The sequence below is a fragment of the Girardinichthys multiradiatus genome, chromosome 21 (genome assembly GCF_021462225.1).
Source record: "Girardinichthys multiradiatus isolate DD_20200921_A chromosome 21, DD_fGirMul_XY1, whole genome shotgun sequence".
Classification (NCBI taxonomy): Eukaryota; Metazoa; Chordata; class Actinopteri; order Cyprinodontiformes; family Goodeidae; genus Girardinichthys; species Girardinichthys multiradiatus.
In genome coordinates, this window is record NC_061813.1 from 24,579,923 (window position 1) to 24,592,278 (window position 12,356).

At 41.0% G+C, this 12,356-nt stretch overlaps 1 long non-coding RNA gene and 2 other non-coding genes across 3 annotated transcripts; 1 reads left to right on the forward strand and 2 right to left on the reverse strand.

Annotated features, from left to right (window-relative positions):
- Window positions 1-1,031: 1,031 nt before the first annotated feature.
- trnay-gua lies at window positions 1,032-1,117 on the reverse strand. The gene is given in 2 exon segments: window positions 1,032-1,067; window positions 1,081-1,117. It is a non-coding gene; the product is annotated as a tRNA-Tyr (tRNA).
- Window positions 1,118-1,785: 668 nt separating this feature from the next.
- On the reverse strand, window positions 1,786-3,604 carry LOC124857728. The gene is made up of 3 exons (XR_007035664.1): window positions 3,391-3,604; window positions 2,824-3,281; window positions 1,786-2,742 (listed from the first exon to the last, which is right to left on the reverse strand). It is a non-coding gene; the product is annotated as an uncharacterized LOC124857728 (long non-coding RNA).
- A 5,175-nt stretch (window positions 3,605-8,779) lies between these two features.
- Window positions 8,780-8,852, forward strand: trnaa-agc. The gene has a single exon. It is a non-coding gene; the product is annotated as a tRNA-Ala (tRNA).
- Window positions 8,853-12,356: the final 3,504 nt, after the last annotated feature.

The following is a 12,356-nucleotide window of genomic DNA, read 5'->3' on the forward strand; positions in this document are numbered from 1 at the left end:
ATATTTACTTTTTTATTTGTTCAATGCTATTTATTTATGCTGGGCTTTGAACATTTTCGTATGCATTTCTGCCTCATTATGCAAATGAGGAGGAGCTGTGTCTTCAGACGTCAGGTTCTCCCTATTGGTTGGTTAGCATTAGCCTGCATAGCTCGAATCTGCATGGCTTTTCCCCACAAAAAAGCATTTAGCAATGGTTATCTCAGCAGATAGACATTTGGTGTCCTAACCCTAACCGTAACAGCATTCTAATTCCCCCAGTCTATTAGCAGCTTCAGAAATGTAAAGAGCACAGGCATAAATAGCATTGAACAAACACGTAGAGTAAAAAAATACTAAGGAAAAATCCAACGTACAGAAAATATTAGAACAAAAACATAAATAGCCTTCACTTGTATAGCACTTCATCAAGTCCCAAGAGACCCCAAAGCGCTTTACACTACAATCAGTCACTACAACCTATTCATACACTGACAGAGGTAGACTGCATTGACAGAGGTGAGGCTTCCATACACAGGTGCCACCAAGCCCTCTTACCACCATCAGCAGGGAAGGAGGGTGAAGTGTCTTGCCCAAGGACACGACTGAGACAGAGTAGGGGTTCAAACCAGCAACCCACCGGTTACAGGACAAACCTCTACCAGTGTCGCCACCGTCGCCCAGGATATGCAGTTATTCACATTTAATCACTTTGTGTATTTAATTGTATGCTTATTTATTGATCATTTATTTCAGTATATATTCTTAATTATGGCAGGATCGTCCCTCCATACTCGGACCTGCTTTCAAAATAAAACCATAACTCAATGACGGACTTCTTTCTCAATCTAACCAGAGCAAACATATTTTAAGAACTTCAATGTTGAAATAGCGTCTTTAACATTAATATGAACATTTTTTTTCAAAAATTAAGCTTGTATTTAATTACTATTTCATTTTAGACTGAACGGAAGACGTCAAGTGTTTTTCAACAATGTATGGACTTTGATGGAAACGCAAACATTTGATAGGGGGAAAAAATAAAAAGCTTCTCCTTCGAGCCGGAGTCGAACCAGCGACCTAAGGATTACCGTGTATACCCTACAGTCCTCCGCTCTACCAACTGAGCTATCGAAGGGAGATGGTAGAACTCCAACATCCAGGTTTTTGTTGCCGACGTGGCTTCCACGCCGCTAGCATAGATTAGCATAAACTCGTTCATTGTTTAAATCCAAATCTACGTGAGTCCCCGCGGGAAGCTAACATAACTTCTTTATGGCTTACTGCCAGGGAAGTCTACAAATGCACACAAGAACGCGATATATCGGATGTCATAATAGATATGTAGTGATATACACACGTAGTCGTTTCAGATGTGGAATTAGCTGAAATGGTAGAGCGCTAGCTCATATCGAGCCCCCTCCCCGCACAAGGGAAAATGACGCAAAATGCACAAAACAGTGCGAGTTTTCACGGAGTAGTGAACTGAGGATTATGGGGAGGCATTTTAGCATATTGTAGTTCATAGATTTTAGAGAATGTATTTAACGGAAGGTGGTCGCGAACCCGGAAACCTTGATTTAATCTGCGTCGTTCCTAGGCCACTTTGCATAGTCCCTTACAGGAAAGCATATTCTTTCATCCATACATTAAAATTATGTCAAACTTTGTGGATTGTTTAACACAATTGCACTGACTTGGCAAACTTTGTACTAAAACATTTACAATTATAATGTTTATATATAATAGTTCATATGTGTAGTTTATATGTACCATGGCAAATGAAGTTCAAATAGTGTAAAATGCCCCTTTTTAAATGAGATATAATATTATTGTTTAGTCTTGTAGACGTATACAAAAATAAAGTCAAAATCGTTTTTGTATGACGTTAAAAAAAGTAAATGTACATCACATCTACATGGTAAATGCAAACTTATTTTGATTGTTTAAGCCTACTACCTCTCATTAATGTAACAATAGAGTACCTGCACTAGTATTAGCCTTTGAGATTGAGCTTGCAGCAAAGAGTAGAGTAATAAAATTTCACCACGGGGTCATCAATGTTATGTGATGAACAGCGCCTGCCCTGACCTCCCTCCGACCCTCAGCAGGAGCCTGTTGTTCAAAGACAAGCTGCTGGGACTTACAGTGGCCCTGGCCTCAGTTAAGTAAACATTAAACACTCCAATCCAAGGCAATTAAAAGCAGCACAATGAATCAGAATCTATGAACAGCATTTGTTCACAAAAACAGAGCACCACACACAACACACTTCCATTTATAAACAACTAATAATATAATAGAAATAATACAGTATTATAATATAACAGAAGTAATATAATAGCAGTATTCAGTAATATAAAGAAAAAAGACACGGGGCAGTGGGTGCAGGAGCCACTTGTTTGGCAGGTAAAACCGGAGTTGGAACCAGTGGAGGGGCATCTGAGGGGTGACCAGCACCCGCTGCCATCACCATCGACCCAGGGTTCAGTAAAATAAACTGGAGTGGTGGCACAGGAGCTGGGAGTGGAAGAGGAGCTGCTGGGGCGATGGGCAGCACAACCGCGGCACCAGCAGGTCATCTGCCTGGGAGCCTATCCCGATCTCTTCGGGGGAAGGACAAACTCACGTGGGAGCCCTGATGTGGAGGGAGTTTGATCCAGCCTTTCCCACAGAGCTGGAAACTGAGCTGGCCACAGCGATGCCACCTTCAAAAGCAAGGCCCTGGGTAAGGACACCTAACTCCTGGGTGCTCGAATAAACCTGCAATCAAAAAATTGTCATTATTATAATTAACTGCAATATTTTCTTTCGAATATCTATGTAAAAAACTACTGTGCTTACCACTGTGTACGAGTCCTTTGATTCAGGACAAAAGGCACTACATCAGGGTGTGGCAGTTCAGCACTAGGTCTCAGATGTGGTGGTAATCCGTCCTTCTTGTTTGGATACTTGTGCAGTGAACACAGCTTTATGCACAAGGCCTCAACTAAGCGACTGGTGCTGGGCCACTGAGCCGGACCCCCTGGATGACCAATCAGACGCCTCTCAACACTTTCCACAGCCCGGTGTCACTCCTGTGTTTTTAGGGGCCTTAAGTGACCCTGGGCCAACTTGTATCGGTGTCTGGGCTGATAATTGATCTTCCTCTTGTCCCCATCAGGAAGAGTAGTCCACCAGCGGATGACCGCTGTGACCTGCTGCTCATCCAGGTAGAGTGCCTGACAGAGGGACACCGTGTACCCAACCAAATCCTGCACCTTATCATAGCCAGGGATGCCATCAGGTCCAAGAATTGGAGCCTGCAAGAAAGTATTAAAATACGAAACACAGCATGTAAAATCTCAGAGTGTTAAAGCACATATACTGTATGAATAATGTGGCACTGCAGCTAATGAGTAGTCTACTCACAGGGGCCTGGTCTGCAACACTGCACCCAGCTGATGTTGCAGGACCAGAGGCTCCACTTGGCTCAGCAGGACGATGAAGAGGTGGGTGCAGAGGAGGCTGGGATGGTTGCTGATATGGAGGCAGTCCTTGGCTGGATGTGGAAGGCTGTGGTGATGATGGTGCAGAGGAAGAGGGGTTGGAAGCCTATGGGATGCTGCTGTCTATTGAGACGGTACTTCCTACTCCATTTTTGAATTGAATGAAATGTAAAAGTATTTTAAATAGTGGTTTCATTCAAACACATCAACAAAACACCACCGGCTCATTCAGTTTCTGTTTGAATAGCTTTAGACCTTGTTTGGTAACAACCATTATTCATTATGAAAAAGAAAAAATCTTCATTAAAATACAACACATTTAACTCTTTAAAGTCTACTACTAATGGGTTGCTTCTGTATCTGTACTTTTACATAAGTAAGAAAATCGAGTACTCCTTTTACCGCTACATATCAGTGTTGAAGGTTTCTTGAAAAACATCGCCATAAGAAAACCATTGCTGCATTTCAAGACACACCTGTATAATAGTTTTTTCTTTTGTTAGGGTTTTCGTCCGCACATCTGAGGTAACATTAATCATTCTTGCCTGTGTATGCCCCAGGAGGTTGGTAGCGCTCGTCCAAGGGTCTCTTCAGGATCTTGTGGCTGAGTCGGTCTATTGCCTCCCTATCAGCGCTGCTGTAGGTCCTCAGCTCAGTTTCCTCTCACTGCTTCCTCCATCTGGTCCTGGTTTCAGCTCTTCAGACCTTCCAGGAGGTAAGCCTGGAAGTGAGTGTCACTGGTACTGGTCCCTGCAGGTTAAACAAAGAAAATGACATAAACTCTCTGTGTTCAAAACAAAAAAAACATTAAACATATAATCACCCAACTGGGATGAAATGATTTAGGTGGAAGTGAAAGGACTCCAAGGGGGTGGAGCCACGACCACACCGGCAGCAGCAGAGATCCACACCACCCTTCTTCAGTGTCCCTGTCTCTTGAGGTACAGAGGAAAGCCCTCAGGGTCCTACAGGCAGTGTGTCTCTGCGGGTCTTTCCAGACCTGTTGAATGCACTCATGGTTCAGCAGTGATACTGCCAAAGTGTCGGAGGTCAGGAGCAGAGGCAGGAACAGGGCCTTTTGAGGCAGCAGTGGGTGTAGTGGAAATAAAACAATTATTTTGTTAAGTAAAGATTGTCACCGAATGTCTATTTCAGCACTGCAGGACAGCTACTAAGGTTACAATGTTTAGTGCAAAGCATTATGTTTAGTGGAGAGGCAATATGATGAGACAGATGAGTTAAGGAAGGAAGCAGTGAAAATCATTCTGATTTTCATCCAAGCACCATTAAGTCAAATACAAGAAAAGTGAGATGGGATCAGCCAAGTGTGAAGCAAAGCAGTGCAAACACTGACACTTACTACAACATTCTGCAGCCACTTATTCCAGGGGGAACGGGGGACATGTTAGATGACAAGAAGGAGCTGATTAGGATAAAAATTTAATAAAAGTTCACATAACTTTTAAATTCCCTTTTTGCTTTGAAGAGCACATGTAGACTGACACTCAATCAGTGCCAATTCTCTGTACAATACCATAAACGAACATTTTGTGTCATTTAAAAAATAATTATATCATAGAATTATTTGTTAAACATTGTTTGGGATCTACATACCTTGAGGAAGTTGTTCCTCAGCTTGCGAGGCCACAGTCGCCATCTCCTGGTCATCTCCCTCCTTAAAGAAATCCCCAGCAGCAGTGTCTGTAAAATAATACAGAACTAAGCACGTCACCAACACATCATCAACATAACTGAAGCTCACCACGGACTCAGACAGAGAGGGGCGACAGTGTTTGGCTGGGGACTTTACAGGACCTTCTCAAAATATTAGCATATTGTGATAAAGTTCATTATTTTCCATAATGTCATGATGAAAATTTAACATTCATATATTTTAGATTCATTGCACACTAACTGAAATATTTCAGGTCTTTTATTGTCTTAATACGGATGATTTTGGCATACAGCTCATGAAAACCCAAAATTACTATCTCACAAAATTAGCATATTTCATCCGACCAATAAAAGAAAAGTGTTTTTAATACAAAAAACGTCAACCTTCAAATAATCATGATACAGTTATGCACTCAATACTTGGTCGGGAATCCTTTTGCAGAAATGACTGCTTCAATGCGGCGTGGCATGGAGGCAATCAGCCTGTGGCACTGCTGAGGTCTTATGGAGGCCCAGGATGCTTCGATAGCGGCCTTTAGCTCATCCAGAGTGTTGGGTCTTGAGTCTCTCAACGTTCTCTTCACAATATCCCACAGATTCTCTATGGGGTTCAGGTCAGGAGAGTTGGCAGGCCAATTGAGCACAGTGATACCATGGTCAGTAAACCATTTACCAGTGGTTTTGGCACAGTGAGCAGGTGCCAGGTCGTGCTGAAAATGAAATCTTCATCTCCATAAAGCTTTTCAGCAGATGGAAGCATGAAGTGCTCCAAAATCTCCTGATAGCTAGCTGCATTGACCCTGCCCTTGATAAAACACAGTGGACCAACACCAGCAGCTGACACGGCACCCCAGACCATCACTGACTGTGGGTACTTGACACTGGACTTCTGGCATTTTGGCATTTCTTTCTCCCCAGTCTTCCTCCAGACTCTGGCACCTTGATTTCTGAATGACATGCAGAATTTGCTTTCATCCGAAAAAAGTACTTTGGACCACTGAGCAACAGTCCAGTGCTGCTTCTCTGTAGCCCAGGTCAGGCGCTCCTGCCGCTGTTTCTGGTTCAAAGGTGGCTTGACCTGGGGAATGCGGCACCTGTAGCCCATTTCCTGCACACGCCTGTGCACGGTGGCTCTGGATGTTTCTACTCCAGACTCAGTCCACTGCTTCCGCAGGTCCCCCAAGGTCTGGAATCGGTCCTTCTCCACAATCTTCCTCAGGGTCCGGTCACCTCTTCTCGTTGTGCAGCGTTTTCTGCCACACTTTTTCCTTCCCACAGACTTCCCACTGAGGTGCCTTGATACAGCACTCTGGGAACAGCCTATTCGTTCAGAAATGTCTTTCTGTGTCTTACCCTCTTGCTTGAAGGTGTCAATAGTGGCCTTCTGGACAGCAGTCAGGTCGGCAGTCTTACCCATGATTGGGGTTTTGAGTGATGAACCAGGCTGGGAGTTTTAAATGCCTCAGGAATCTTTTGCAGGTGTTTAGAGTTAACTCATTGATTCAGATGATTAGGTTCATAGCTCGTTTAGAGACCCTTTTAATGATATGCTAATTTTGTGAGATAGGAATTTTGGGTTTTCATGAGCTGTATGCCAAAATCATCCGTTTTAAGACAATAAAAGACCTGAAATATTTCAGTTAGTGTGCAATGAATCTAAAATATATGAATGTTAAATTTTCATCATGACATTATGGAAAATAATGAACTTTATCACAATATGCTAATATTTTGAGAAGGACCTGTATTTTTTGTGCCAGCTGTGAAGCGGACAAATGCTTCCCCCGTGCAAACAGGGCCTTCACACCAGCAGCCGTCAGTGGCCTCCTCTGAGTAGGGGAAGGAGGAGCAGTAACAGTCGCAGTGGGCACAGCAGCAGCGGCAGTAAAGGAGGCAGACACAGTGACAGCAGGGAGGTGGGCTTGAGCTGAAGCCTGCTTCTTCAGCACACAAGCCTTGAAAAGGACCATGTTGCTGTTTGGCCTGTCTTCAGGTAGGTGATGAGAGCCTGGGCCTCTTTGCTTGCATCCTCATACACCTCCTTCATGGACCTGTCCCCGAACTTCACCATCAGACACCCAGAGTTATTGGTCCTCTGGGCCTCCTGGAGCATGGCCTGTTTTATTCTGGTACACCTCCACAGCTTCTCCTATCTCCCTGATCTGGGAGGTGTACCTGAGGAACAGGTGTTTACTGGCCGACAGTGGGTTGTCTCTCTCTTCTTCCCCCATAATGCTGCTGACCAGATAGACTGCATAGCCGAGGAAGTTCTCCAATGGCCACCGGAAGCTCTGGCCCTGGTATTTTCCAAACTGGATCTTACAGTGAGGAAGAACCAGGAACTGGTCACCAGGACCCCCTCCATTCTGCCTCCTTATGCTGAGCCCTCCCTGCCACCACAATCTCACTCCTATTCGCCTCCTCAGTTGGTCCCATGAGGAGCCGACCCTGAGGATTTCTGCAGAACAAGGGGTGTGCATACATAATCTGAAAGGAAACAGGCATAAACACAAAGTTACTTGTATAAATATTGTTTGAGATAATCAATCATTACACTTTATTTCGGCCATTTTTTTCAATATGTTTCAAAGAACTTACAAATGAGCAACATTTATTCACCATGCCTTCACTGCTGCTCTGAAGCAAAACTAAATAGTATAATTCATTATCAAATATTCTACCATCTTATCGTTTTTAGCTCTGTTGTGCTGCCAACGGCATTAAGAACCCCGTTGTTTTAGGTGGGACATAAAATTATTTTGGATATTAAAAAAATTTGACAAATTTATTAATAACAAAAAATAGCACTAGTTGGTATAATCTTGTTGCTACAATACCAAGTGTAATTTCTGTTTATTTCTTGGAGGGGGGGTTGACAATATCAAATATTAGGCACGCATGTTTGACGATTCATAGAATTATTATAACTGGGATCGAAATAGCACTTAAACATATTGTATTCAGCTGGGCACAGCCTCCAAAAAAAAGCACAGATTATTATAGAAGCTGCACAACGTGATTATGATGCAAACGTCGCCATATTAATGTATAAATATGTACAATAACAAGCAATGTTCTTTATTATCATGCATTGACGAGTTACTCCACTTGCGCTGCAAAAACCGGAGATGTATAGCAGAGAAAAAGATAGTATTCTGTGCTGTCTTTGTTGTGTAATGTGTATTCAACATTTCTAATAAGTCCAATGAGGTATATGACCACGACGCTACGTGATACGCAGTGTTGTTTTTACTAAAAATGTTAGGCGAACAACAGGATAAACCTAGAATCTGACATACATTTAGCTGTTAAAAAAGGAAATATGTTTTAATTTACCGCTCGCAGAAGAAGTACAGTCAGACATCGATGAAACGATAAAAGCTCCCGAAGTTACTCCGAGAGTTATAAAAGATTCAGAAGGTGGAAGGTGATTGGTCAAAAGTAAGCCAAAGTAAGCCCACCAGCTCAGGACGTGATTGGACCACCGGAATATGAGGCGCTCAGCGATTGGCCGGTTGGGCTTACTTTGGGTTTAATTTCAGCTTACTTTATCCCTATGTTGCTGTCATATCGAGATGCTCCAGATGGTTTATAACGACAAATATTTAATGATATTCGCCTTTTTTTTGTGTACATATGGGGAATTAGCTCAAATGGTAGAGCGCTCGCTTAGCATGCGAGAGGTAGCGGGATCGATGCCCGCATTCTCCAGCTTTTCTTTCTTTTTTTTTTTTTTTTTTTTTTTGTATTAGAATTGAATTCTACAACTATGATAGCCGGATGCTTAGCGTTAATTAACCCCCTGTAGGTGTACCATACCCAGCCTCGCATAGAAGTAAGGCAAGGCTTGTCTTTCCCTAAATGTACCATGCTGTGACAAACATCTTTATCCAGAGTTTTATTCATATTCTAATGCGGCTTATACATTTTTAAAAGTAAAAGTGAAACTTTGTTTTTCCATCTGCCTGTCCTTGCTTTAGGCTGACTGAATTTATTTCCGTAGTAGAAGCTCAGATTAGCCGTGTGGTGGGTGATAATGGGAGTGGAGAATGTCTCTCACCTTTTCTGGGACTCTTTTTTTTTTTTTTTTTTTTTTTTTAGAAGTGCTTGCGTTAGATCAAGTAATTTAGCACCCATAACTTTGCCACTTTTACTATTTGTTTTATTCTGTTTTTGTGTCTTACTAGTAGGTTGCCAAACCAAGTGAGAAAAGCAAATTGTACACAGTGATCATGAACCTTTTAAACTCAAAACTGATTTAATTTGTGGAGGAAGTGCAACTATTGATGTGCTATTTTTTGCGGACCTTATCAGACTGTTATTTTAAATTGTAAGTGGTAATAGCTACAGTGCCATGCAAACGTATTCATGAATTTCAATCTTTTTCATACCATGTCACGTTTTATTCACAAGCTTTATTTTTTTAAGCTTTTATGTGATAAACCACCACAAAGTAGTACATATTGTGAAATGGAAGAGGGATGATACATGATTTTGAAAATGTTTTACTTCTAAAAATCAATACATTGGTTAATGCCCCTCTCTGCGCCAATTTCAAAATAGCTCAAGTCCCAACCAGCTTTGCACATCTAGAGACTTTATTTTTTGTCCATTTGTTGGATTAGATGTAGGGCACCTGTGACTTTGACTGGGCCATTCTATCAAATGAAAATGCTTTGATGCAGGCGCGTAGTTAGACCTGGGCTTCCAGGGCCGAAGTCCAGGATGTTTTCTGAATCGCCCCGGACTTCTTTATAGAATACATTTAGAAGTATTAAAAAGATGCAGCCACAAAATGGTATTGGAATTCACATTTGTATTTAAAAACAATCAGATTTTTTCAATTGTGTTGCATATAATCACGTCCCGCTCCACCTAACCAGACAATGAGTTATAGGGAGAAGACACAAAATACTTATTTGCGCACCACGAATGACTACGCGCACAGCCAGAGACGGACTCCATTCTGGAGAAGTCCAGAACAGCAGTTTACTCCAGGTCGACCTGCCTCCTTCATTACCTGAAAAGTTACACTGAACGCCTCGAACAGGGCTCATCATTTCAGAGCAACCACAGAGCCAACCGGAGAGTGGGAGCCTGGTGTATTTGTGTTCAGGAACAGGTGGAAACAGAGCGGTATAAACCAGACGAAGATGGCGGTAAAACCTGAATGCTGACTCAGAATGGGATGATTGTAAGTTACAGCTAATCACTGATTCACCCAGCAAGACATGAGGTGGAGATTCACTCTAATGAGCATCTTCAGGATCATCATGAGGAACTTTCACCTGAGCTACAGGTGAAGTTAAATGATCTGTGATAGAAAACAGCAGCAACCTTCTCTGTGAGCTTCTAGCGGGATTTGCATCATAATGTGAAAATATCTGGTCCTTTACTTCAGTCAAAATAAAAACATTTAATCCTAACGTAGCTGAACACATTAAAAGTCCTTCAGATCAACACATTACATCTCATTGCTGCAGCCGGTCTTATAGTCTAGTTCTACATGTAGAAAGAACCAGGTGTTGCTCAATAAACCAGGAAAATATCTCCTGGTTCCAGTAAGATGTAGTAGAAAGAGCAACAGTAAGCCTCCCTCTTCTCTTTCTAATTTTCTGTGCTGATTCTAAACATAAAGTTCTGGCTTTAAAGATGCAGTATAATTAAGAAATAAATCATCCCAATTTACCACAGGTGGACCATTTATTAGTCAACTATTTTATTTTTCTGAATTATGCATGTAATATTATATAAACTAAACTAATTAAACAAGGATACAGTTTTACTAAAGGTAAGACATACATACCATATGTATACAGTTATTAATAACTGTAATATTAGTACTGATAAGGTCCAGGACGAGGCTCTATGCTCTATTTTAAAAACCACAACTTAATAACCTTTCCTCTTAAAGTGTTTAATAGTAAGAACTGCACTAATGTCTCACCTGTTCAGTGCAGAACAAAAGACTGTGTTGTAAAATGTTTCATTTATTATTTTTGGCAGGCTAAATTTCTCCAGAAGTGGAATGAAGGGCTGAAAAGATGGCAATAAAAGAGAACAGGTTAATAAAAGAAGGAACAATTTTAATAAAATGTTTCCAAAGCTCTTGGCATAATAAAATAAATGTGTTTTAGGATTTTACCATTTGACTAAGATTTAGGAAAATCTACTTTATACCACTTTCCTTTTTTGAAATATAAGAATAAAGACAATGGAGCCTCAGGAGTGGAAAACTTTGATGAAAATGTAACGTTTTAAAAAGGTTATTTATGTAGATGACAAAATAAGCACATTTATCTGACCCATAGTAAACATCTTTGAGTTTAAGAAAAACTTTTGTCAGCAAAAATTCAGATTAAGTTCTTTTCTAAATACCTCAAAATGTGTCATTATTTGCTTCAGCAAAATGGTTTTCATCAGGCCTAAACTCTGTTTCTCCTTGTCCTTCATTCAGCTTCTAACAAAAATAAAGAGTACAATTATTGCAATAGTTTTTTGTTTGATTCACAATAATTTACATTCAGTCTAAAACCAGCCGAGACAGAGAACTGGTACAATATGACCTATATTATTTTAATTTTAAATCCCCTATAAAGTGTCTTATTGAAATCTAAATATTTTGGATTTTGGCTAAAGACCCCAATGTTTAGAGACATGACATTGTAACTTTAGCTGTATGTGTAGTCCTGTTGTTCTCCACCTATTTAGATCTCTGATCTGTGAAAACATGCCATTTATCACCCTTTTTCTTCTTTTGCCCTCAGACTAAACCAAACATTTGAACACAGCAGCAACTATAACTTTAAATAATAGCAGTGAGAACTACTTTTACTTTTGAATTAATCTGCTGCAACCTGTTATTTTCTTCTTTTGAGATAAATTGAATCCGTAAAACCTGTAATCAACTGTAAAGGTACATTCCTTGGATGTATTTGTTGTGCTTGTTTTAAAACGTTTTCACAGTCTCCGAGTCAGACTTGATCGAGCCCTCTTTGCTACTTTGAGATTTGTTACCCTTTTATAGAGAGAAACTTGACATTTCTCTTAGCTTCAACATCATTTTTTTCACCCTGTAGGGCATGTTTAGAAGCTGTTAGACAGCTGTGAATACTGGCCTGCTCAGTTTCAAATATGGACAAGGTAGAAATAGGAAGCCAATCTAAAAAAAGAACTGACACCAGCTGAATTGGACCGTACACCGCGTGACTCAGC